This window comes from Falco biarmicus, chromosome 1 (genome assembly GCF_023638135.1).
Source record: "Falco biarmicus isolate bFalBia1 chromosome 1, bFalBia1.pri, whole genome shotgun sequence".
Lineage (NCBI taxonomy): Eukaryota > Metazoa > Chordata > Aves > Falconiformes > Falconidae > Falco > Falco biarmicus.
This window is the reverse complement of record NC_079288.1, coordinates 105,329,943-105,357,286: the sequence shown is the minus strand read 5'-3', so window position 1 is coordinate 105,357,286 and position 27,344 is coordinate 105,329,943. Positions and strand designations below refer to the sequence as shown.

At 38.4% G+C, this 27,344-nt stretch overlaps 1 protein-coding gene across 3 annotated transcripts in view; it reads left to right on the top strand.

Annotated features, from left to right (window-relative positions):
* Positions 1-15,170: 15,170 nt before the first annotated feature.
* Positions 15,171-27,344, top strand: part of LOC130157378 (bifunctional heparan sulfate N-deacetylase/N-sulfotransferase 4) — a 161,026-nt gene continuing 148,852 nt past the window's right edge. For all 3 annotated transcript variants that reach the window (XM_056356851.1, XM_056356830.1, XM_056356843.1), the window contains exon 1: positions 15,171-15,262. The gene's annotated coding sequence lies outside the window, so the exon portion shown is untranslated. The remainder of the gene's footprint in view (positions 15,263-27,344) is intronic.

The following is a 27,344-nucleotide window of genomic DNA, read 5'->3' as shown; positions in this document are numbered from 1 at the left end:
ATTTAGGAAATTTCAGTGAGAGTTATTGGAATTTTTGAAGTCATTTACGTAATTAAGTAAACACATAAATTCATGTTTCATTAACATAAATGTTTTAGCTGAACACACAGACAAGACTTCCTCAGCAAATGCTCAACATAAGCAAGTCCACACAAACTAAGTCAGTTTCACTGCTAGGTTTTATCCACAATGAATGACTGAGCCATGGATAACAGAGGTGGACATTCAAGAGTACAAGGCAATAAACAAGAATGATTTTATTTTGCTGCATTTTTGCTTTTCAAAAGTTCCATTGTTGAATCCGCTAGACTACTAACCTAAAGAATACCTTCGCGGGCTGGATACACCCCATACCAATGAAATATTTGGGTTTCCATTATATTCCTACGTGGAAATGTTGTACAGTGTATAACCAACCTTGCAGGCACCTGACTAGAAAAGCTAAATTAGTACAGACTTCATGGTCAAAGATTATAATTAAACCCAATGCTTCAGAGTTCTGTAGATTTCTGTTCTTAGTATCAATATTCTCTATGCAATACAAAGTTCACACTAAGAACAAATAAGGTAACTCTGATACTAGCTATTTTGCTGTTTCTAACCCTAATAAGAAAAGTGGAACTTTAACAGATTCATGACAAAATAACTCATCAGTAACAACCAGGTCATCAAATTCAGTTTAATTTCCTCTGAAGAAGTTGCAGTGAGCAGTTTCATTATACTGAAATTGTTTTGTCAGCATACTGTTTAAAAGAGCAATAGGACTGTGCTGTAGAAAAATATGGATGCTGCTTACTGTAACTTATTAAAAAAGGAGAAATCATATAACCTACTGATCTTTTCAGTGTTCAATACTATAAATGTGACAAAACTCCTGAAATGTCCATATTGAAGAATTTCAGAAGGTACAACATGAACATAAGACATACAGCTGCAAATTACAACAGAGAGCTCTTGAAGCTACTTTTTACAATGTAATTCAATGAAAACCTAATAAAAGAGATTTTTATCTTTCCATGATTATTTGAACATTACTCATAATAAATGTAATGGTGTTTAACCTTATTGTAAATGGAATGTACATTTTCAATGGCCAAAGCCATCTTTGGTGTTCAAAATCCTCTTCAAACTGCCATGTGCTTTTGACTGACCACTGGCTAAGCTGTGATTTCATCTATGAATAATTGAGAGGGGGAAAAAAATACTCTCTTCACAGTCAAAAAATAAGCAAGTTTTTACGTAAACACTGGATTTCATCTTATACATGTCATTGTTGAAACTTAGCTTTGAAATCAAGGACATCAAACCTTGAAACAATTAACACACCATTTTTCTGAGTTAAGCATTAATTCTCTAATACTCTACTCCTAGATTCACTCAGTATAACACGATTGAGAATCTGGGCCACCATTTCTTCAAATTATTGACCAGGTTTAGTCCCACCCTAAGCAAACTGATTCTTTGAGGTGAGGAGGAAAAAAAGAAGTGCATAAATTCTGCAATATATAAGCTTAAACTTAACTGCCTCATCAACAAAAGAGATGTGGTTCCAAGAGGGCCAGGATTCACCCCACTCCACCCACCTCCCTTGCTGGTCTAGCTACAGTCTTTAGCTCTTTTTTTCTCTCTTTTTTTTTTTTCTCCTATCTACATAATCACAGACAGTAAGAACAATAGAGTAATATTGCTTGCCACAACTTTGTGAGAATCTGAAGAATACAGAAAAACTGTTTATATTTGAGAGCTGAATTCCATGTATTTACAGTTCCTCTTTTTAAGTATTGGGTTGTTATTAACATCTGTTATTCTCACTTATTCTGCTTGCAATATTCTTAGATAATTGTTTACCAGTTAGTCCCTATATTACCTATCCTGTAATGTTACCTAATCTACAAATAACTAGACCTCAAATGCTTTATAATGGTCAGCTATACAATGTTTTTCTTCCTGAAAGACAAACCAAGGGTGTAGAAGAGCGGTATGGCTTCTCCAGAGCCACCTAGTTTGTGGTAGACAAAAAAAAAAAAAAAAATAATCAGGTCTCCAGAGGTCCAGTGGACCGCTTCACTTGCAAACTTTTTCATACATCAGTTATACCTAAAGTATGTCTGTGGGTTGAGAGAGATTAAGGGAGTAGTCTTTGACTCACGTAATTTTCAGATTAAATGGAGCACCTAAAAACATCTTGAACATGTAATATGAAGCAATGATTTTTAAACTCTTATAGATAGAAAAATTGTAGGTGAATTTTTGTGCTTAGTTAGGCATAAACTTTGCTAAAGATATTAGACTTGTAACTCAACAAGGCACAACGATGCATGCTCTTAAGCATTTCTTGAAAATATTTCATTTCAAATACCAATCAGTCATCTTTATTCACAACGAGCAAAAACCAGGAGGAATAATCAGAAGCATATACCTCATATACCTTTCCAGTTCCTTGCACTTACCTTGGCCTTCTTCAAATCAAACTGAAAATGCCACTTAAAGTATAAGCAGGGCAGGTCTTTAGAGCATTCAATATTCATTTTCTCCTTGAATTTAAAACTAGCCTTCTCATTTGCAAATTTAATTAAATTGTTACTTTTTTTTTCTTTGTATGCAGAACTGCTAATGAATTAGCTTGGTTAAAGCTTCCTCTATAAAGTTAACAATTAATGAACACGAGCAAATGAAAAAATAAACAAGGAAGATAGTAATTTCTTAAATTGAAATTTCTAAGCATACAAGTATTTTTCTCCCTTCAGATCTAGGACTCATTTGTTTCAATGCCTGGTCTAAAATATTCCCCTCAGAAATGATTCCTAGGTTGTTTTCAAGTTTTATGTCTGCATCAGGACTTCAACAGCATGGAATTTATACTACACAACCAAACACATCTTTTCAGGAAACTGAGCGTGTTAGCCACTGTCCAGCACTAAAACACTTGCCAACTCTAAGCCTGGATAGAATTTCAGCTCCCGCAGCAAAATAAAAGCTTTCCCCGAGAATATCTGTGGGACCAGCATGCTCGGGGGCAGGTCACCTCTGAGACAAACTAACACTGGGTAACTTGATGGAACAACCTTCAGGTTGAAACAGCCTATACAGGACCATTACGTAAACCCTTCCGTATAGTTCCAGTACACGTATAGTCCACCTCCATTTTGTATCTTACTTTGTGCTTTCTCTCCCCAAATAACTGTCACTTAAGGGGGTCTAAAATGCATTCTCCTATGGCTTGGAGATCTTTGAACTCCTTCTCCTGAATAAGCTTAAAAAAAGCAAGCTTAAGAGCAAATATGGATCACGTGAGGCAAATAAGGACTGAAGGCAGCTGTCAAATGATACAATATCCAGCAGGAAATTATGTATTTCAATTATTTCATAAAGTTAAGAAAATTTCCAGCAGGTCATCTACAGAAAATGCTGTTATATTAGTACCAGAATCATTACAGAATATGCTGATTGTGACTAATTATGAAAAAAAGGAAAATTCAAGATGCAGAACTCAGATTGTTTTTACTATCTCATTTTAGTTTTTCCTGTTTCTCATTTCAAATTCCTTTGTTCCACCTATCTTTAACCTTACTGTATGCATTAATATGAATTATTTGATTGCAGTGAAAAATAGTATTTTCCAAGGTTCATTTTATTATTTCAGTCTTTCCTTGAAATATTTTGAGACTGATTTTGCAGCATACTTCAGACTGAAACCACTAAATTGCTTGAAAATTTCCCTTTTATTTTTCTTGTTCACAAAATAAGAAAATGATCATTGGAGAAAAAAACCAAGAACATTTCCTTAACTTGCAAATATTAAAGAAAAAAGTCAGTATAGAAAGAAACCTTTTAAAAATAGAACCTATATGGTTTTCTGGCATGATGAAAATACTGGATTATGAATGTAAAGCCATCCCAAGAGTTCACGTTACCTGAAGTTAAAATGAAAACCAGTAAAATTTGGTATTCATAGGTTATCTTTGATATCAAATGGCCCATCATGCTGTTATTTAGTTAGGAAGCCCACAAACAAAGCATTGCTTCATGTAGTACTGTGAGTAGTTATGCTATAGAATGCAATGGCTTGACATTACATAGCTTATAGGGCATATTACAGTGAAGCATATCCACTACCTGAGATGAAAATTCACCTAAGTTTCCTTAAACCAACCTGATTTACATCCCCCTGCATTTTGGTTGTTGGGTTTTTTTTTGGGGGGGGTGGGGTGTTTGGTTTGGGTTGGTGTTTTGTCTTGGTGGTTGGTTGTTGGTTTTTTTTGCTAGAGCTGCATAAGAATGTCAGGATCTGACCTACTCTGAACTCTCTCTCTCCAAGGGACAGATTACCATTTTTTCTAACCACAACTTTAATTTAAGAGATGAAGAAATGACCACTAGGGATGCCAATTTGATGGCATGTCTGAGAACGACTTGAGAGAGGAAGCTCCATTTCCAAGATGAAAAGGCAGTTGCTACTTAATGGCTGAAGCTACTACAGGAAAAAGGTTATTAGCACAATAAAAATCATGAATAGTTCACAACCATATTCCAAAGTCAGAAACAGCATCCAGATTTATGAGCTACAAATGTTCTTGGAGTCAAAAGAAACCTAGCATGCTTTAACTCTGTCCCTGTTACTCTACCTTCTGTTCTTGGAAAATATATAACAGGAAAAAAAGAATCCATATCTGAGAGTAAAGAGGTATGCAAAGGATGGACTTGTCCTTTGTCTTCATGAAGGGTATCTATATCATAGATAAGCATCATCCTAAGTTATTATTAGCCAATACATCTGCCACCATTTTCTGGCAATTTTGCACATCCAAAAGTTACGTGTACATACGTCCACCTCAAGAAAAGGCCTTGAAAATAACACCTAGGTTTAGCTAAGAAAATTGGCATAAGCAGGATCACTTCTCTACAAGTTTAGATCAGGCTGATTTAGGACCACCTGGGTTTCCTGTCAGATCCCCCACTGATGAGAATTGCCAAATTAAGCTCTTCCCTTCAATTGTCACACGAGTGCCTTATTTCATCTCCAGTCTCGATTGCCCCTTGAAGTGCACCACAGAAATTTGCCATGCACATCAAGCAGGAAGATGAATGAGTGTAAATCATAGATCTAGGGTGATTATCAAAAAATCAGACTCCTGAGAAATGAGGCATAATATCAGTTGAAGTGTCACTAAAACAGAGTTATGAGTAGAGTCAGGTAAAATACTTGATAATTGCTTATAATTTTCAGTGTTTGGAAAACAATTTCCTGGCCAGATGTTTTCACATTGTATTAGATGTTTCGCTCCCTGTCAAGTGTTGTACGTTTTCTCTAGTTTATGATCCAAGGTGTTAATCATATTCAGTCTTTCAAGATGATTACCTAGTAACATTAACATACAAATGTACAGTGATTATCTCTGTTTTTCAGAATTCTTTGCATTTCACACAAGGAAAAAATAATAAAAGAAATAAATCAGTCTCTTTCAACTTGCATGGTGCCTATTTCAAAAATAAAATTACTATGAATTCAGAGTCTATGAAAATTAAGTATTAATCAACATCAAAGTATAGAAAACTTTCACCTAAGCTTGAAAGTAGCAACACAGAGTTAGCATCTTGCAACAGACCAGAGTTTATAGGTATAACTACCTCATAAAACATATGTGTTCCTTACTTGTAGTCCCCAGTGCTTTCATATCATACAAGACCTACAAAGTGCTGAGTATCTAAAACAATTTCTGAGGAATATACAGCAATTTACAGTATACGGTCATAAAAAAATTAGGACCCTCTTTCAGAATGGAGAGGAAATTACTACCAAATCTCCAGCCTTCTATTGTGAAACAGTAAAAATTATGTTGTAAAACTGGGTCAGGTTCAACACCACCTGAATATGGAAGAAAAAAAAGGTTGATCACAATGGAATTTGATAGAGGCAGCATGAGGCGAATAAATCCCCAGCTTACACTGATTTGACATAAATTCCATGCAGTATTTACATTTGTTTCCTAGTACATAGTCTTTTTTGAATTGATGTCTGAATTGATTATGTCCTGCTGCATAAAGAAAGTGAGGAACATCACAGCAACAATACTGTGTAGAGTCATTGCTATACACACGCTTGCGCAAGATTTGCATAAGATTAGTGACTGGCATTTGGAGGATGCTGGAAAGAGAAAAGACAAGCCCTGTGAACTACATTCACCTCCAAAAATTTTGGTATAGCAATGAGCCTGGGCTCCTCAGCAGGCTTCAGGCCTCCCCTGTTTCCTCTGCACATATTGAGGCTGGGGTGGTCTCTCAAAAAGACTCCTGGTGCAGGTGAACTAGTTATAGTCCCTAGTGTTATCCTAGGACGTAACTTCAGTATCAAAGTGTAAGTGCCTAAATTACCCCCCTGGTGTACTGTAACTGTTCACTCACTTCCTGCTCAGATTTTGGCTAAAACAACTCATGCTAGGGCCTGATGTATGCTGACCTAATAAAGCAGTACCATTAGGTCAAAGCAGGAGCAGCACAGGGTCAGGACAGGTGGGCAGAAAGAGCTCAAAAGGCTATTACGTAGCCATTATCACCTGCAGATTGCTGCCTCCTGCAGCCACCATCTTTGCATATTGAGTGTCTGGCAGTTTCATCAGAATCAGCTAGCTCATGAAAATGGGCTAGACCAAATTTCCTTGCTGGAAGGTATAAAAACATCAGTTTACCCCAAAAGCTTTTGAAGCAGATCTAACAGCAGCTGCATTGCCAAGGCTTTTGTGCATCCTGGTGTGACACAGGGAACACCTGCACAGTGACGAAGGAGGGAGGATGAGCACTCTCACCATTAGCTGGGTAACTAGTTTTGCTCATAGGTGCACAAGTCAAAAGTTACAAGGCTGTTAAGTTGTGAAACCTCATGACCAGAGGGGTCAATTCACATGATAGACTATAGTCTATGCAAAGGGAATTGAAACTTTATTATATTTCTTAATGAGCTCATAAAATAAACTTCAATTTACATAGTACATTTTCCTGTGAATTTGAGATACCTAAACAGCCCATAACAGGTATTCAGAGGCATAGAGCACAGCTCACCTTCCTTCTCAGCAGGAATCAGTGGTGGACACAAGAGACCACAATCTAGGCAGGAGTACCTGACCTAGATTTACACAGACACACACACCAGTAGAAATAACGTGGCCTAATGACTTGGCTAATTCCTGATGCAAGGCTCTGTCCATTACTCTCGCTTCTATTTTTCTGTTGGGCCTCTCACCTTACAGCACCAAGGTTGGACGATTAAGAAAAATAAATCCAATTAGCCTTTCAATCACTTCAGATGATTTTTATTTCTTTATTCTTTGCTCTTATAGTTGATACTTCCCTGGTCCTTTTGACCTCTGCACGGTTCTGGCACTGAAAGATTTTTTTTCAAAGAATATAGGATAAAAAGGCAAAAGGAAACATCAATGAATTCACATTTCCCTTTGTTTCTCTGTCACTAAACTCATACATTTTTGCACTGCAGACCAACAAACAGCTTCTCTTATCAGGCAGGAGCCAGGATCACCTATTTCAGAGTTTGGTAAATATTGTCAGAACACCTATATTCAGAAACTGAATTGATATATCATCAAAAGCAGCAAATGAAGGGAAATATTTCTCTAGGTTCAGAAAAAAATTATAAATGGAAAAGTCTGTATCAATTTCATTATGAGTTCCAGTATTTTATTAATCCTTTACTTCACTAGGATGAAAGTGCATATACTCTTCCTCATTTCTAGTAGTTAATATACAGTTTGCTTCTTCACATTGAATGATATCTTTCTTTGCAAGCAATAAATATCAAGTAAATTGCTAAGCTAGACTTCAAGCTCCACTGTCACTGATGACTCCAGCATTTTCATAGGGAGGTGCCAACAATCATCTACATGCTTCAAAACAAACCTGTGCCTAAATCATTATCCTGTTCTCCAGTTCCAGGCTGATTCCGATAAACGTTAAATGTAAATTCCTGGCATTCTTGGCCATTTGCTATTAATTTGCATGAAAACATTTCAAATTTCACACCTCAGAGCCCCATTAAATGTCAAATATGCTACTGAAAGAAACCACACAGACACAGTAAAAAGCAGAAAGAACAAATCTTGCATTTTACTTGAGACATTGGCAAAAGGATTACAGACTTCATTGGAATGAGGTCTACACAGAATAGGAATGACAGTTAAGATCAGGCAGAGGATCTGTATTTAAATAGATCCTGTGATGACTGTCTAATGTCTTCAAGCCAATGTTTGTAAAACATCTTTGCATTTAGTATTAATTTTACTTCTGTCTATATTTATTCTATGCATTACCTACACGGATTTTTTTCTTCAAATTTTGAAAGTTTAGCTAAAAAAATAAAGCCAAGTAGAAGTAACACCAAGCTTTGCCCCCATTGAATCACCAAAATCCCTCAAGCATTTAAGCAAACTCATTCATTTCTGAAGGTTTATCAGTTCACAGCTGTACTGGGTTTGCATGGCAAGGTTTTGGTAGCAGGGAGGGGCTAAAGGGGTGGTTTCTGTAAGAAGCAGCCAGAAGCTTTCCTAAGTCCAATGGAGCTAATGCCAGCCAGCTCCAAGATTGACCCACTGCTAGCCAAGGCCAAGCTAATTGACAACAGTGGTAGTGCTTCTGTGATAGCATACTAGGAAGGAAAAAAAAAATAAAAAATCTGTGCCAGCAAGAGAGAGGAGTGAGACTATGTGAGAGCAACAGCTCTGCAGAGACCAAGGTCAGTGAAGGAGGAGGGCAGAGGTGCTCCAGGCACCAGAGCAGAGATTCCCCTACAGCCTGTGATGAAGCCCATGGTGAGGCAGGCTGTCCCCTGTGGCCCACAGAGGTCCAGTGGAGCAGATACCTACCCGCAGCCCAGGGAGGACCCCATGCCAGAGCAGATGAATGCCCAAAGGATACTGTGACCTGCGGGAAGGCCACTGGGGCAGGTTTGCTGGCAGGACTTTTGACCCCGCAGGGGACCCATGCTGGAGCAGGCTGTTCCTGATGGACTGCACCCCATGGGAAGGATCCACACTGGAGCAGTATGTGAAGAACTGGAGCCTGTGGGAAGGACTCACATTGGAGAAGTTCATGGGAAACGGTCTTCCATGGGAGGGGACCCCAGTGGAGCAGGGGAAGAGTGTGAGGAGGAAGTAACAGCAGAAACAGTGTGTGATGAACTGACCATAACTCCATTCCCTGTCCCCATGTGCCTCTTGAGGAGGATGGATGCAGAGATATCAGGAATGAAGTTAAGCCCAGGAAGAAGGGAAGGGTGGTGGGGAAGGTGGTTTTCTGGTTTTAATGGTAATAAATTAAACTAATTTTCCCCAAGTGGAAACTGTTTTGCCTGTGACAGTAATTGGTGAGTGATCTCTCTGTCCTTATCTCAACCCACGAGCCTTATGCTACATTTTCTCTGCCCTATCTGTTTGAGGAGGGGAGTGATAAGAGTGGCTTTGGAGGGCACCTAGCACCCAGCCATAGCCAACCCATCACACCAGCAATATTCTTTCCTGTACACATGGACTAGTAAACATTACCTGTTGGCTACTAGCACAGTCTACTGATTTAGGATCTTAAAAGACTGCATTTTCAAGGAGAGATACTAACTTTTGTTTGGTTGTAACACTTGTAGATTGAAAAGGGGAAATAAATGCACAGTGCTTTAAGGGCACAAGCCCCCATTACTACCTTTAATAAAACTTATTTACTGTTCCTAGGTGAGATACTACAGGTAAACTAGCATCAAAGGAGAAGATTGAAAGATTTTATTTTTAAGATGAGTCAAAAGAACCACCACTGACCTACTGTATATTGCTCATTCTCTCTCTCATCTTCTATACTATGTATCTTTTATTCTACATGACTTCTGTAGCTGTAAAGTTTATATCATATAATAAAATTGCAGGAAAATAACCTTTAATTATCTCCATTTTAAAGGAATAAACATTTAGCACAGTATTTGACTTGGAATTCAAAGCTCATTGATCTATATTTATTTACACATGGTGTTATTTAAGATATTATTCTGTTAAAATTGTACCAATTATTTAGAAAAAATGAAGCAAAGTGTTATTTATGGAAAATTAACTATCATTCAACATTAGCTAAGAAAAAATCCCAACAAATGTGACTGTTTGAGAAGTAATGAATGCATTTTTATGTCTATTTTTATTGTAGGACTACAATGATTAATGAGCTGTCATAGTCCTAAGGCATTCATTGACATGTTTCTGTACATTCGTTCAGATAATAAGCCTTAAGAGGTGTATGAAGCATGTCCTGCCAGATCTGCTGCGATGATTTCCTTGTACTATAACTGGGGGACATGAAGGATCTCAGCTATTCTTAAAAAAAAATACCCATCTTCTCATTAATCAAATCCTGCTTTACACTGTGCAAGTGCCATTATGAGGAAGAGAAGCACATGATGCTAACCTACACATAGGATCAAATCATCTGGATTCTTCAGTTGTGTGGACTTCCCCAGGTGATGGGAAGATGTGCATAAGATTTAGCCAGCCCCTAAAGAACTGGTCCACAGGGCACAATGTGCCACACTACAGATAAATCGATAGAAAGCATAGAAAAACTTGCCTTAGCCTGGTTAACTATTTTCCATTATCTTTGTGAACATGACTTCTGTCAGGACACAACATATCCTGCCAATCATTATCCTTTCACATGGGCTTACCTAGGAAAGAGTAGCTGTAGACAGGACATCCTGGTATTACTGCTCAAGAGCTTTGTGAAGGAGGATGAAGGTGGTCAGCCAGTTACTCTCAGCAGATTTTTCTATAGGGACAGCCAAAGTATAAAGGTTACAAGAAAATATTTTTACAAAGAGGTATTCTGCAGAACATATAATACTTTAAGAGCATCTTTGTCTAATTTTGGGAGCGGGGCTTTCTTCTTGATAGGGTTTTAATTTTTTTTAATAATAGCAGATTTACAATTACTTTAGCTCTGAACAGGGCTCCCGAGTTTACTTACATCTTTCTGTATATAAAACAAATTGCTTCCTTGAAGTGTCCAGATGCTTTCAGATGTGTATTATTGAAGTAACAGGTACGTGTTTGTTTTTTTACCAAAACAAACTCTCAGAAGAAAGCAAACAGCAAGGACTGAATAAATAGGTCAAGTATCTCGCTCAAGCAAGCAGCCAAGAATAGGAAGAGAAAGCAGTCCGTGCTTAGTGAAGATCTTCCCTCCTGGAAAAAAAAAAAACAACTGAATTGTGGCTTCCCTGACTCCTGAAATACTGCATCTAAAGCCACAGGGACAGAAGGCACTGCCCACTGCTCTTGGCTATCTTAAAGTTATTCGACAAACTCCTGAAATGTACCTGCTCATGCTAGGAAATCATTTGGATTGTTTTTAACAATTCTGGAGCTAAGACAGAGAACTAAAAATTGTACCCGGATGGTCCCTCTATATCTACCAAATAAAGTAGAAGCTCAGTGCAGCAGAGAAGCTGTCCCAGCATCTTTAATGATAGCTTTGGGTTATTTATCACTAACACCAGCATCAAATGCAAAATTGCCAATTAGAAGTGAAGTCCTATTGCCTTCCGGGTTTTTTGGGGTGCTGTCAAGAGTAGAGCTTCCTATTGTCTGAACAAAAAGGATAGCTTACAATACAAGCTTTAAGATTTCACATCACTGTCATATGGAATGAATTTACAGGGAACCATCTCCAGACTACAATATATTGCCAGGAAACAAAGTATTCCTCCTTTTTTCTTTTATGTTTCTCTGGCCTGATTTTCCTTTCTGTGCTGGTGGTGTTCATCAGATGCAATGGTTTGTCCATCTTTCTTTGTATTATGGTATTTTGACAGATCTAAATGTTTTTCATAGGTAACTAGTAACTAGGTTTGCTAGTTTTCAACTGCAGACACACACACACACACACCCCCAATATTTCTTATAACTCATCTCTTTTTGTTCTATTTCTTTTGTTTACCAGGTATAAAGCAAAGACCAAAACTAGATGAAGATAATTTTCAGAGTTCTGTCCAACAAAGAACAGCAAGTCATGATGCTTTCTCCGAGTTCTCAAATACCTAGAACACAGGATTTGGGTTTTTTTTGTTGTTTGGGGGTTTTTAAAGCAAGGAACAGAACCTAAAGGTTTCATTTGAACAAAAATGTTTTCAAAACAGAAACAGTTATTGTAATGTCATCTGCAGATAACACTGATGAAAAGTCATCAAGAATTGAAGTATTTGTCTTTACAGAGGATAGGACTCAGGAAACTTGATGCAATGATTACTGATCTTTTCTTGACTGAAATCTAGGCCAGGAAGAGAAAATCCGAATCTACTAATTTCACTGCTGTTTCTGCAACATAACCACCATGTGATGATTCTTATAAACCAGCAAAGTCTGTCTATACAAATTGAAGGAGAACATTTATAGTACCTGAAACAAATAGAGGACAAGGGAAATACCTTGCTATTAATTTTTAAACTAATTGGCAGGGATAAAGTTTACTAGCAACATTTTTGCAGTAACAGGTATGGTTTAGTACATACTTTATTATGATGCAAGGAAATACACATTTAAGTCTACAGCAAGAATTAAGTTCAATATTACTGGATAATTAACATGACATTGACAAAGGAGCTTGTTGTATGTGTACATTACTTGGCAAAAATGAAATATATTTGTCCTCTCCTGATAACCAGCTGTGTAATAAATCACAGAAGCAATTTGTATAATTCTGAAAACTGGAAGTTAAGAACTGACAGCATTACATCAGGTAATTTCTAGGCTAGCACCCATAAATTTTTTCTGAACTGGCCATGACCCCCATTGTGGGTTAACCATGGCAGGCATCCAGCACTACCACACTGCTCGCTCACTTCCTGCTACCCAGCAGGAACAGGAGAATATCAGGAGGGCATAACTGAGAAAACTCTGAGGTTGAGATAAAGACAGCTTAATAAATAAAAGATGATAAAACAAAGGAAAAACAAAGGACGCACAAAGCAACCACTCGCCACCAACCAACCGCTGCCTGGCCAGTCCCTGAAAAACAGTAAACCCTGTCAACTCCCACCCTAACCTCTGTTTTACTGCTGAGCATGACAAGATATTGTATGGTATATCCCTTTGGTCAGTCTCCTCCTGGCTGCATCCTCTCCCAGCTGTGTAAACACTGTTCAGCAATATAAAGCATTGATGCATTATCAACACTTTTTTGGGGGGGTCACAAACACAGAACATAGTACCATAGAGACTACTATGACAAAAATGATCCCAGCTAAAACCAGTACAACCCCCCCCACATGTGATGGCAAAACCTATCAATCAAGATGTTTTCAGTTCTGAAATCTGAAGCAAAGACCTCCCAGAACAAGAAGGATGGTCTCAAAATCAGCCTCTCGAATTTGGCTGAATCATTATATACTAATCTGCTCACACTAAAGTTACACACATGCCTACAATGCCAGACTTCTAGGTTGGTTTGTTGGGGTTTTTTTGGCAGGGGAGAAATAACACTTCATGATCTGAAAAAGAAAACATGATTTGACATTGATTTTTCAAAAATGCTGCCTGCTATGTAAATAACTGATCAATAAGAGACCTTTCTATTTGAAGCCAGGTCTCTCAAGATGACCATCATTCATGGACATGTGCTTAAAGCCTCAAGAAACAAACACCACCTTCATTTTTCCTGCTGAGTTATTAGAGAGGGAAAATGCATACTGATCAAGGTTATAAGCATTTTGAAGTATTTGGTCAAATGAAACTGCTCCTAAATTAATTTTTTTCAGGAAGTTAACTGCAAGAGCAAGAACAGGTATTTGTTCACTCAGAGTGACACAGAAAGATGAAGGGAGCAGAAGCTGTAGCAAAGATGCTTGCTAGTACTCTTACTCTCTGTAACAGAAGTAATTTTCTAAATTAAGAGGAGCTCTGCAGAAGGCATTTCTAGGAAGGGGGTTAATCTAGCCTATTAAATTTGTTTAGCCACTGCTTCATAAACAGTCCAAAGTCCAAACAGGGTAGTTTCTTGGAGAGTAATTTCTGCCAGCTAGGTAGGCGGGACACTGCCTTCCCCTGGCAGGGGTGGACCAGTGCTCACAATGGCTGATCTCTGTCACTCAGGTTCAACCTCCTCCTAAAAGCAAGTCCTGCCTTACTGAAGGAACATCTTATGTTTAATTCTGAAATATATGAAACGTATGCAAGCAAATAGGAAAAAAAAAAAAAGTATGAACCAACAAGATCATGATTCTGTTCTGAACTATTTCTTTTGTATGTGTACCGTAGCAGTAGCGGTCTTCCACCAAGTCTTTGGGGTACCACCCTGAAAATACCATATTTCTATAAAAAATACTATGAATTAAGATTCTTATCTAAGCCGGCAGAAGGATAAAATTCCATTTTAGAAATCTGAATTTAAATACTTACTGTGTAGCATTCTGCAAGACAATAACTCAGTATTTTCTAGAGCATTTGCACTTTTTTTTTATAAAAAGGAAAATCCATAAAACCACTGCTTGCTTTTTGTAATTTACAAATGATTTTTCAGTAAGTTGCCCTTCAGCATCGAATTCTTTGCTGAACTGCAGTATTAGTGAGGCGTTGGAGTCTTAAGTAGTTAAAAAAAAAACAACTAAGAAGGTAAATCTGTCTGGGAAGGACACTACCAGAACACTATTTCTGTCACTCCTTAGAGCTAGAAAAAAGGATTAATCAGGTAGGTGGCTCTTCAGCTTGGTCACCAGAATCATTTCTTAACTATTACAGATGTGCTACACGCAAGGCCTGTACATTAGACCATTAGGATGAGCATAAACAAAGGTTGGAGAATATCAGTAAGCTACTATATCAACCTGCCTGGAAGGGTTGTGTATGACTGCTTTGAGCAAGATCATATGAAGTCTGTTCATAAGAAAACAAAAGTTTTAGGGTGCTTGTGGTTGCTGTGCTCCACTCTGCTTCAGCACTGCTGTACACATACTATGCAGAAAGTATACTTTTTTTTTTACCCTTCATTATAACCTTTTTTACAGATCTAAGTTTATCACATGTTGTACCTTCTTAAACTAAGACAAAAAAACCACTGAAACCTCAAGTTTTGTTTCTAGTCCCATGTACCGGAGTACAGGAAGCCCAGGGTTTGGAGCCAAACAGGAAGCGGTGCTTTGCACAACACAATGAGCCGCGCAGCTTCACATACCCCTGCACCATGGATAATTAAGTAGCTGGCAGTAATTGAAAATATCCCTGCTTCTTTCACAGTAAGTACCTTGTATTACTGGTTGATGTATTGTAGCTACTGACACATGACAGAATAATTTGTCTTTTATTCACCTCCAACACTGAATTATTGGAAGTTAGAGTTGTCTGTGGCCTAGAGGGAGACATTGTGCCAGAGTTTCATTTGCTGTTATTGAAGGCAAGAGGTTTATAAAAGTTAATGAAATACAGCTAGCAAAGAGACTGTAGAGGGTCTGAAACATAGAAGCAGCAGCATACAGATGCCGACTGTTATTACACAGGGCAGCAAAAAAGCACCAATCTTTCCAAGCTATGATACCATAGAAAATATTTAACATTTTCATTGAAACTACTACTTTCCTATCATTTGACTAACTGCAATAGCTGTTAAAATATATTAAAAAGAAAAAAAAAAAGAGGATATTTAAGTCATGTATAGCAATCTTCTGGAACAGACACTGAAATGAAGACAACAGACCAAAGTTATTCAGTATTTTCATGCCTTAAGAGACTGTCTCAAGCAGTCCACAACTACAATTAGCATGCTGCAAAATTCTCAGATAAAGATGTGACCTGCACCATCCAGCTTTTAGGGAGATGGTCTTTACCTAAAGAGCCAGTGGCCTATGGAATCTGACTACAAAAAGTGCAAATAATTTCTGAAAAAAAAAGATTTTGAAAGTTAAAGATTTAATCTTATGTGAGGCATATAAACTCATATAATCCTAGTGTAAAATGAAAAGCATTTTGACAGAAAAAAAATTAACATTAGAGCTCTTGTAACAATTGAGCCATCACTAAAGGACTTAACACCTGTTTACATGGCTTCTTTGCGGGGTTTTAAAATAAATCTCACTAATACTTTGAGAAAAATCATGATGTTATTTGCTTTCTGGGATATAGGAAGAGATTAAAATGTCAAGAAAAGTATCAGGTTTTCTAAGATGCACTATTTACTGATAATGGCCAAATAACTTTCCCTCATTTACTAAGGAAAAGGATTCTGTATCAAAATATCCATTGATATCTGCATAAGCAAGTCTGATGAACTTTTTTTTTTTTAAAAGCAGAAACATTTTCCACAGTATAATTTCAGGAATTGTTCACACTTTTTTCTTTTAAATGAAACAAAGGAAAAAACATTGACCTTGAGTGTCCCTTTTATTACAGCAGATCCTTTAGCTTTGTCATAAACCTCCAACGTTAGTAGTGCTCTGGAACCAAATTATACTGTACACTGCAGCCAGTGTTGTTCTGTCTGCTGAACCATTTTCTGAGAAATACGAGATCTTCTGGAAAGATCAGGCTGGATCCAAAATGGTTTCTCAATGGCTTTCCTATAAAAACCTTAACCCTGTCTCTATAATATAGAAGCTGCTGCATGCACAACTAGGCAGTTACTGAGGCTGCCAGGAAAGATCCTTTCCTATAGTGCACAACACTAAACTACTTTCTGCTTCACCAGCACTCTTATCTCCGTAAGCCTTCCTCATGCTCTTACCTCTTCTACGCTACATAGCAGAGGTACCGCTGGACCACTGCTTAACCTCTTTTCCATCCCCTGCAGACAGGGAAACTCATCTTCTAGCACACAGGGAAGCTGAAATTTAGAGAAACTCTTGCTCTGCTTTCCTGATCATCTCAGTGAAAGAGAAAAATGAATAAATTGAAACAGAAGCATGGAAATACAGGGGTCAGGTGTAAGTAGAGAAGAAAAGCATCCCTGATCAGAGGCCAAAGGGGACAACAAAAGAATAACTGTTAGAAACAACTAACAGAAGGTGAGAAGAAGGGAAAGCATGCACGTTTAAGGGGAAGAGGCTGAGCAGCACTGCAGGTAAAGCCTTCCTGTTGCTTTTGATTTCTGTTCAGTTATGAGCAAAGCTTCTGCACAGTTAAAATTAGATCCCTCAAACTACTATAAAATAAAGTCCTACCCACATAACCCCTTGAACTCCTCATTCATCCTTTGGTGACCTCTTAATTCAACTGCAGTCAGGTACTACCATTACATTATCATCCAGTCAAAAATCCTTGACTCTAGTTCTCTGCCTTTGTAACCAGTACCAAGTTTGATACTTTAAAATGTAGTTAAGGCTCTGCTTCAATCTTCAGTTTTTCTTCAGTACCAACAGCAGCAAGATATCAAGCATTATGGGTTTTAAATTGAGGGCTACTCTATGTCATAGTAGGCATATCCCTACTGTTTAACAAAAAAAAAAAAAAAAAAAAAAAAGAGGCTGTTCCTCACCCAATAACATTAAGCCTTAACTCAGGATGAAAATTTTAATTGCAAAGAACTTCCAAGGCAAACTTTTTTATAACTTGCAAGATTTGTGACAAGTTAATAGTACATTAAGAGCAGACAGAAGTGAAAATCATTCTAATGATTTTTTTTTACTTGGGAGCAAATAAAATTTGAAGAATAACTTTACTTGGAACTTGATGCACTATGAACTATTTATTTTCATAGTTATGCTACATTGCAGTTTCCCTTCGTACATATCAGCTACTCTTTCCTCTGAGAAGATAATCTTATTCCCTCCAAGTGAAACAGACTTTTTTTTCCAGAATAAGCAGGATTGGATCCTTGCAATCATATCACCAAGAAGCAGAATTATATATTAAGCATCATTGTTAGAAACAGTTTTGTCAGTGTGTCAAATTATAGAAGACTAAATGCTATATAAATCCATGAAAATGATTGTGTTTAAACATTTTAATACTCTATATACTTCATTTTCACCGTATCAAAGAGCACCGTGTGCATATTCACCATAGGAGTAAGTGTTCTGCCTGAAGATACTTGCCAGTTCTGCACTAGTAGAGAAACATGCTCAGCGAGTCAAACAGGTTTCCAAAAAATGCTTCTCATTCAAGTTTAAAGCATTTTCTTTTTCTTTCTTGATCATTCTTTGGTCCTTTGACATACTATCTCTATAAACTATCAGCTTGTATACTGCTGTCTAATCTTGTTCAAGCATTTGAGTTTAGTTTTGGCAGGGTTTCAGGGGGCACTTTTTTTTGTTGTTTTTTTGGTGGGTGGGTGGTTTCCTTATTTTCCTTCTACCATCCCAGTTCTAGCTTATTTGTTCCAAGGTGTCTACATTATCCTTCCTCACATTTTCCCCATTTTTTTTCTATCTATGGAACCAGACTGTCTTCACATTTCAAATGCTACAATAGAACCTCTGAAATGATGGGAGACTCCTACACATTCCTTCAGCATGGAAGTTTTTGTACAATTGTACAGAATTTTGTTTGCCCTGAGTAATATATTCTTCAAAATTCTGTAGGTTAGAACACGATCAAAGCTGATGCGATACACAAAATATTTTCTCACTAAGCCAAGCACAAATAAAAGTTGAAATGCTTTTCACATTGGAAAAAAAAAAAATGATAGTCTTCAACAAGCAAAACTCAACTTTCAGAACATTACCATGAAAAAAAAATCTTCCAGGATTCCCCCTGATCCCTTACCTTTATTTTCTCATTAGGAAACACACGTGTCTATAGCAGTCTGTTGATTTTTTTTTTTTTTTTTTTTTTGGGGGGGGGGGTAAGGGGGAAGAGCCTTTAAAGAAGAATGACTTAAAATTTTAGAACCAGATAAACAAGCAAGTCCGAATTGAAACTCAGATCCTTAAAGTCTGGCGAGCCAGCATTTGTTTGTGAAGCAGAAGTAGGGTAATTTCCAAACAATAGAAAATGGTTCAGGTGCTTCTCACAAATGCCTGTGATCCATCTTTAGCCATGTATTTAAAGCATTTCATTTATTTATTGCAGAAAGACAGAACACAACTTTTCTGTTCTAAAAATCCCATAGGAAAACGTCATCATCCAGACACTACACACTGAACCAATAGCAGTTTCACAGCCTTGGACAAGGGATAAAGTTAATCCTATGTTCCTCATTTAATCTCATACTAAATGCTATACTGATGCGTAACTATGGACCTCAATAGCAAAACCAGAACACACCTTACAGGCAAAATAGGTGATAAAAACCCCAAAAGTGATGCTTTTATTTTATCACCCCAGACTCTGGGGCTCCAGTAGTTTGCCCATTTCCACCTCTTCTCCCTCCCCTTGAAGGGTGCTGTTTACCTCCAAGAGAAATGTTACATTTATCATCACTGTACACAATGATGGAAGTGCAAGTGTTATAGCTGGAGCACTTGCTACTATCCGTGGCTAATACTGACTGACACTTCTCAGTGCTTGCTGTTGATGATAGTTTTGCAAAAGCTAAACTGGTTGGAGTGTAATAGCCCATGCTCAACAAGCGCCTCAGGACAGTATTTCAGCTGGAAGTCCCAGCTAGAACAGCCTGTCATTTTCAAGAAAGATTACATTATTTTCTCTTCACCTTCTTTCCTTTTCTCCCCCACCCTAGAAGCCTTTGTTTTGTCCATGCTGAAATATACCTATTTTTATTCAGCTATCATCAGACTTCCATACACATGCACAAGGGATTGGAGTTTGGTGGTGTATAGCAAATGTCACCTGGCTATCTATTAATATGTCCAGAAGCATTCACCTACATTCAGAAAAACCAAGAAATGTTTTTGGTTTGTTTGAGTAGAAGCTTTAAGTTACTTCCACTCATTTCCCAAAGCACTAAGCTTTATTTAAAAAAAAAAAAAAAAGTCCTGTGCACTGGACATACAACATCAAGGTTAATCAACATTATTTGCAATCGATTCTCCTATAGAAAAGAGGGAGGGTCTTCTTGAAAAAGCAAGTGCATATGATCAGCATCATCAGGCAGAGCTGCATTTAAATTGCACACGTAACATGCTAGTTGATACCTCCCAGCTAGATACGAGTATCAATGTTTCAAAGAGGTGAGCAATCTAGTTCACCTATAGTTCAACATCTGTGCAACTGACTTTACGAGCCCTGAAAAAAATTCAATGTGTGGAATGCAATCCAAGTAATGCTGCAAAGCAATGGATGTTCACAGCTCACTGCTGCTCTTTTCTCTCATTTCTTCTTTCTCTCATTATTTCCCTCACCCTTTCCCTGCCCTCACACCTCCACTCATTTCACCTCCCCACGCTGTAACCAAGTACAGGAAAAGCCACACCTGTTAATTCTGGACTAGGAATATGGTGACTCAATATACAGCCTCACTGTCTCTCTCTTCCCATTTTTGGAAAAGCAGAGGAAACAATATTTTTTAAAAGCATAGGAAGTCAAGACAAAGTGTGGAACTGCTTTGAAACCAAAAGTTCTCTTGCTACATTTGACTAAAATTTTACAGGATAGAACATAGCTCAAGGTAAAACAAATTACAAAATGCTCCCCCCCCCGCCCCCGGAGCAGGCAGATAGCTCACATTTTAACTTGTAACTTAGAGCCAGAGAGTTCAGTCTAGATGAGTAACTGAGAATAAACTCGAAAAATTAGAATAATCCGTTTCCAGTTTCTTTAGAAATTTCACATGCTTGTTTCTTACTGTGGAGATAGGTTCTTTTCCTAGTTCACGCTGAAGTTTGGGAATACAGCAAGAGTAGGAAGATAAAACCTCACTAATCAGAGCTACCTAAAAAAAAAAAGCAAAATCAGGAATTAATTTGTTGTTTGGAACAAAGTATAGGCAAGGTCTCTGAAGGTAAAGAAATTGAGATCTAGGTCAGAAATCAAACATCCAGCAACACTGTTTTCTTGGCTGGACTTCTGTTCGGCTTGTACACAGTCTGTGTAGAAGTTCCCTCACTGCACTGGTTTTTGAATGCTTTCACATCTACTCTCGGAAGCACACACTAGCCTTGTAAAGAAAAAAAGCTTTTCTGCAGTCTACTCCTGCATTAATTATCGGAAAGGTTTCTGGTTTTCATTAAGCTTTCTCAGAGCAACTGAATGGACAGTTCCTGAAGAATGTAATTAAGGAAAAAAAACCCAACAACAACTAACATTTAATATTCCACCAAAAATTAAGTGCTAAATTTCTCATTTGTGACATACATTTGTCTGATGTCCAACAAAACACAGCACAAGATAAGAGTTTTTAGAAGGAAGGCTAAAACCAATGTTTTGGTTTTTTCTTCTTTGATGATTTTAAAAATCCCATGCATACACCATAGGCTTACAGTTATCTTTAAGAACTCTTCCTATGGCTATGCATTTGTGCCTTGAACAGCTTTCATTCATAATATAGTGCAGCCAGCCTTACTAGAAACTATGTTACCTCTTACCTAACTGACAACAAACAAGATGCCAGGCTGCCCTTAAAATTAAAGCAGGCTCATACCTTCATTTGATAAAAAGCTGGCAGGTGACCTCACCTGAGACTCAACAGCACAGGAGTTAGCTACTGTCCTGAGGAAAAGACAACCAGATTTACCCCTGCTAAGGATTCTGACTATGGCTACATTAGCTAGGAACAGTTCTGCAGGAAAAAATAAAATAGATTATGTTCAAGGTCCAGTGGCTATACTATACATATTTTAGATTGCTTAATATGAATTTACCCTAGCATTACTCCAGCCTTTCTGTAGGCACAATAAACTGGAGGAGTCCAGTTTGTACATTACAATCCAATTTACACAAGGAACACATTTAGAACAACCTCTAGGAAGCAGGGGTCCTCAAACTACGGCCCGCGGGCCGCATACAGCCCCCCCCAGGGTCCTCAATCCAGCCCCCGGTATTTACAGACACACACATACCCCCCGCCGGGGGTTGGGGTGGGGTGGGGGGGGACCAAGCAGCCGCAGATGGCTGCCTGCCACTTAATCCACGTGCCGGCCCCCTGGTTAAAAAGTTTGAGGACCCCTGAAGTTTTAAATCCTTGTTTACTGCAAGCACTGGAACAGGTACATCATCTGTTTAATCAGACTAACAAGTCCTTAAATATTTTCCTCCCAGCCCTTCTGCATCAGCCAAATAATCTGAAAGGGAAGTTCATGATTCCCTTCTGGAAGGGTTTCCCTTATGGGACACTGAGGATTCCTTCAGCTCTGAAGTGGATAAAAGGGTGGAAGGCGGAAGAGCTGCACCACATAGTCCTTCAGCTTTAGCACACAAGAATAAACTTGCTTGTTTGCCTGCCTCCGTGATCCGCAGCTAGGGCATCTAAAGCTGGCCAGAACAAAGGAAAAAAATCACATCAGTGACTAAAAAATACCTTCTGACTCTCTGCGTGGTATACTAGGCCAAATGCTGCCTCTTCCAGGAGCACATCATATAGCCTCACTCTTTCAATTTGAAGTGCAGTATTTACTAGTATCTAAAGTACTAGTATCTTTGTTATTAGATCATTTAAGCAAAGGTACTGACACCAGCCTAGGACTATCAGACAACACACTGCATCCTTTCACAACATGTAAAATACATTTTTAAATGTCTAAGATGCAGGAAAAATGAAGTGTTTGTCCTTTAATATTTTATTATTTGCTGTTGTGGTATTTAAAAAAAATCCAAAAAAAAGGATTTATTGAGCAAACTTTAATGTAAATGAGGAACTTACAGCACCAACATCTGAGAACAGCTGAGGTTGCAGACAGAACACACTATCCCACCACTGAGCAGAATTTGCTTCCTGAAGACGAAACAACTCAAAGGAAAAAGATTTAGCAAGCATGCTTGGAAAAGATTATTTTGGAAGAAACATAAGCTTCTACCAACCCCCACTAACAGGGCTGCAAAGTAGTCCATACACATTTACAGAAAAGTCACAAAGTGTTCTCCTTTACACTTTTAATTAAGTGCTACACCTAGCTTAATTGAAAGTGAGTCTTCTACACTATATTGGACATAAAATTTTCTGTTACTATAGCTTTTAGATTGCATGTCATGGAAGAGAACTCTCGATAGACATTCTGTATGGCACTGTGTGCATTTACTTTTTATATCAAGCTATTGACAAACACCCATGCATGAGTTTCTAGCCAAATTCACAAGCTGACAATGAAGCGTACCTCCCTGCACAATAGAAAAAAATCATAATTTTCTGTTCCACTGGGGCAATTAAGGAAAATCTTTAGGTTTAACCTTATTTAAGATAGGAAACACTCAGTTATATGATATGCCTTTTTCTGTTACAGGTATTGTGTAGGCAACATGGTCCAAGAGCTGTCTGTTCCCTTCAGTAGATTATTTCCTTTACAAAGGAAAACAGACTACTGCAGTCTACTGTAACCATCATCCTCTGACCAGGGGAAGGATGGGAGGGGTCAGAAGGAGACAGGAAAGTTTTTTTCTAGCAGCTTTCCCAGGCAGGGATTTGGAACATTTTATCACCACGCATAATTGGTTCAGTTCAGTCAATACTTTATATTCCCACTCTCAAAATTGTATCCAAAAGGGAGAAATATGTTTTCTTTAGATAAAGATTCATTTTGCTATATCAAACCCAAGGCCTCGTCCCAACTGCACATAGATCTAACACTGAACACAAAGTGGGGTTTGTAATAGCATCTGACCATAGGGGAACCAAGCTGCTTTCAACGAGACCTGTTAAATTTGACATGCTGTGAGCCTGAGCAGCCCAAATCTTGAAGGGTCCTTCCCACATCTTTTGAACTGATTTACAATTCTGACTTGAATATTCCCTGACATGTATTTACAAAGAAGGTAGCAAGCCTTTGTGGGATGTGAAATGGCATTACACAACCCAGGGCCCAAACATTTCAAGGCTCCAAGATGTCCTTTTATGTCTGCTGACATAAAAGGAAGTTTCTTCTACTAAAAGCTTTAAAAGCTTGCTGTAAATTCTTGTGTTAATTCCTTCTCTCCCCCTGCCCCCAATACACACTTCAGTGACTCAGCCTGCTACAGTTACATTATACTTCAAATATTGTATCAACAACCTTTTTTTTTTTTAAAGAAAAATCTTTTCACAGCCACCATACAAAATATGAGTTCCTCACTACCAATATCAAAATCTCACTTTGTCTATGCTTACAGAGCTAGATTTAATTTTCTTTTTTCCTCATTGTTTGTAGTTATGGCATTTGACCTAATTCTTATCACATAGGCTTGAAGCAACATTAAAAAAAAAAGTTTTCTTAAGCAGACATTTGTATGCCAGTTTACAGAAAACACACAGCCTCCCACAAGTAACTTACAAATACTGGCCTTAATTAAAGATATATATGTACCTAAGAGGAAGGGACAGGTAAAAAGTAGATATGATGTTACTCAATTGAGATAGATGTGATTTGTTGGTTTTACGCTGGTAAAACAAACACGCATTTTATACAGCTATATATATGCCAGCTACAAAAGTATTCAAGGCAGCCCAAAGCTGCTTCAGAATTATCTAAAATAGTGATAAGAGCTTAAAAGCAACATGTCCAAGAGGTCAATAGTTATTTAACATCATGAGCCTTATCCTTTCTCAAGAACATTTCTGTTTAAGTGTCGAAGTCTCTCTAAGAAAGTATCTGACTAACTGCAAGTTCAGTGTCATCTCAGTTCCCATCACGTAATGAAGAAACCAGGATAAGGGAATTCTTGAAGTAGCCCATAGTGCTGTATGCCTGGGGCTCATGCCTAGCAGAGAAGGTCAGCCTGTGAATGTATGGGGCTGCTTTTATTTTAGGTTCATCCGAAAGACCTGGCTAGCATTCCTCAGCATTTCATAGCTTGCCTTCAGAGCAGCCCAAGCACTCCAGTATTGAAGTTTGAAGATGCCAAACCCAGCTTGGGCAGATGCACCAGGATATTACATAGCACTGCAGACAGATAGAAAAAGTTCTTTCAGTCACTTTCTTCATACACATTTAATACACATACTGAGTATCTACTCCAGGGACCACAGGTATATCAGAAAAAAAAAAAAAAAAGATGGCAGGCTGCTCCTTTACTGGAAGATATACAAGACATCTGTGTTAACTGGGAGGCAGAGAGAGAACCAACTAGACTGTTCAAACATGCAAATTAATGTCATCCTCCCAGTAATTTTATACCTCATACATGGATAGCTACATTTCTGACATAGCCATGTGTTGTTAAGAGACATGTATAACTGAGAAAGGAAAAGCCCACAGCTTCAGCAGAAACCAAAAAAATTCCTTCTTTGGTCCATAGGGAAGGTAACAACACCACAGAAAGGCAAAAACATACCAACACAGACATGTCCAAGGGACCCTGACTTGCTCTCCCCACCGCCTAAGAGGCCTGGTAGATCTGAAAGCCCCTGCACTGCAGGGGCTCCAGCACCCACAGCAAAAAAGCAATCATTGCAACCTGTTGTGGTTTAAACCCAGCCAGTAATTAAGTACCACACAGCCATCTACTCGCTCCCCCCTCACCCACAGATATAGGGAGGAGAATCAGAATGGAATGTAAAACTCAAGGGTTGAGATAAGAACAAATTAATAATTGCGATAAAATAAAAATGAAAGAACAATAATAACAACAATAACAGTTATAATGAAAAGGAGGGAGTGGGGGGAAGGAACAAAATCCAAAGGGAATGGAGGAAAGAAAACAAGTGATGCACAAAACAACTGCTCACCACCCACTGATCGATGCCCAGCCAGTCCCCAAGCAATGTTCAGCAGGCCCCAGCCAAGCCCCCCCAGTTTATATGTTGAGTATGACATTCCATGGTACAGAATACCTCCTTGGCTAGTTCAGGCCAGCTGATCTGGCCGTTTCCCCTCCCAATTTCTTGTGCCCCTCCAGCCTTCTTGCTGGCAAGGCCTGAGCAACTGAAAAGTCCTTGACTTAGTATAAACATCACCCAGCAACAACTAAAAATAGTGTTTATCAACACCGTTTTCACACCAGAGCCAAAACACAGCACCACACCAGCTACTAAGAAGAAAATTAACTCTAGCCCATCCAGAACCAGGACACAACCCCATAGCAATCTATAACACCACCTTTCATAAAAATTAACAAAACTCATCTATCAGGTCAATAAACCACACATACCTTCAGCATTTTCAACGATCCTGTTCCTCTTTGCCTCTCCTCTATCAACACCCACCTAACTTTCCCTACAGAAAGCTATTCCCGGCTACCCCTAGTCTTTTTGTAACTCCCACCCCTAATTGCCTGATCTCCCACAGCTGGGGCAGGTAATCAGGCTCCTCTGCTGCTCCTGCCCAGATTGGTGCTGCTCCTACTTGTTATAGAGAGGGCAGAACAAAACCACTGTGACGAGAGCTGTATTATTTGCGTTTCAGCAGTATCTTAAAGCTCTCTACTTCCAAAATGACTTGATTTGGAACACTCAATGTGCCAAGTCTTCTGCAAGTGCATAGTATCTTCAAAACATGTTTCATGCTGATAAACACTGCACCATGCCCATCCTTTAAGACTGTTTTGGAGGGAGTAACAGCCCTGGTGCTGAATGCTGATGGCGCTGTGAGGATCACCAGCACTGAGTTCATTCAGCTGGTCTGTACACAACAGGGACCATCTTTGATGGGGTTTGTCCAGAGACCAGAGCCCAGCAATCAGCCTGTCCTGTCTGTGCAGCTCAGGGTACATGACTCTACCACAAAGCATGACTTGCACCAGTAGAATACTCCAATAAAATATTAACAGGAATGACATAGTAGATTTAAAATGCTTCTTAAACTATCCTCTATTTGAGGACCTGCATCTAAATGTTTGTGTCATCAGGGCATATTACTCTCTCTGTGAGCAAGTATAACTCCTACAAAACTGAGACTATGCTTCATGGTATCACACCGACACAATCATTGACCATCCATCAGCATCAAAAGACTCAAGAGATCAAAACAGAACACAAATATAAGAAATTTCTAGCTATTAGGAAAGAATAAACATCCCAGAGACAATCGCTCCACCACCCTCTGTCCTTCTGCAAGAGTTCACTTGAAATGTAGTGCAAAGTCACATAACAGTTTTTCTAAGTGACTTGTAATTTTCATCTGTGGTAAAAACACAGAGACATACTTTAGACTAAAGTAGGAAAAAAAGGAAGGGTCAGAAAGGTGCTCAGATGACTCTCCCAAAAATGGACTAGCAGTGCAGAAATGTTTTTTATCAGTCTCAGAAGTTAAAAACAGTATCATAGAATCACTTAGGTTGGAAAAGACCCTTAAGAGCATTGACTCCAACTGTAAACCTAACGCTGCCAAATCCACCACTAAACCATGCCCCTAAGCACCACAT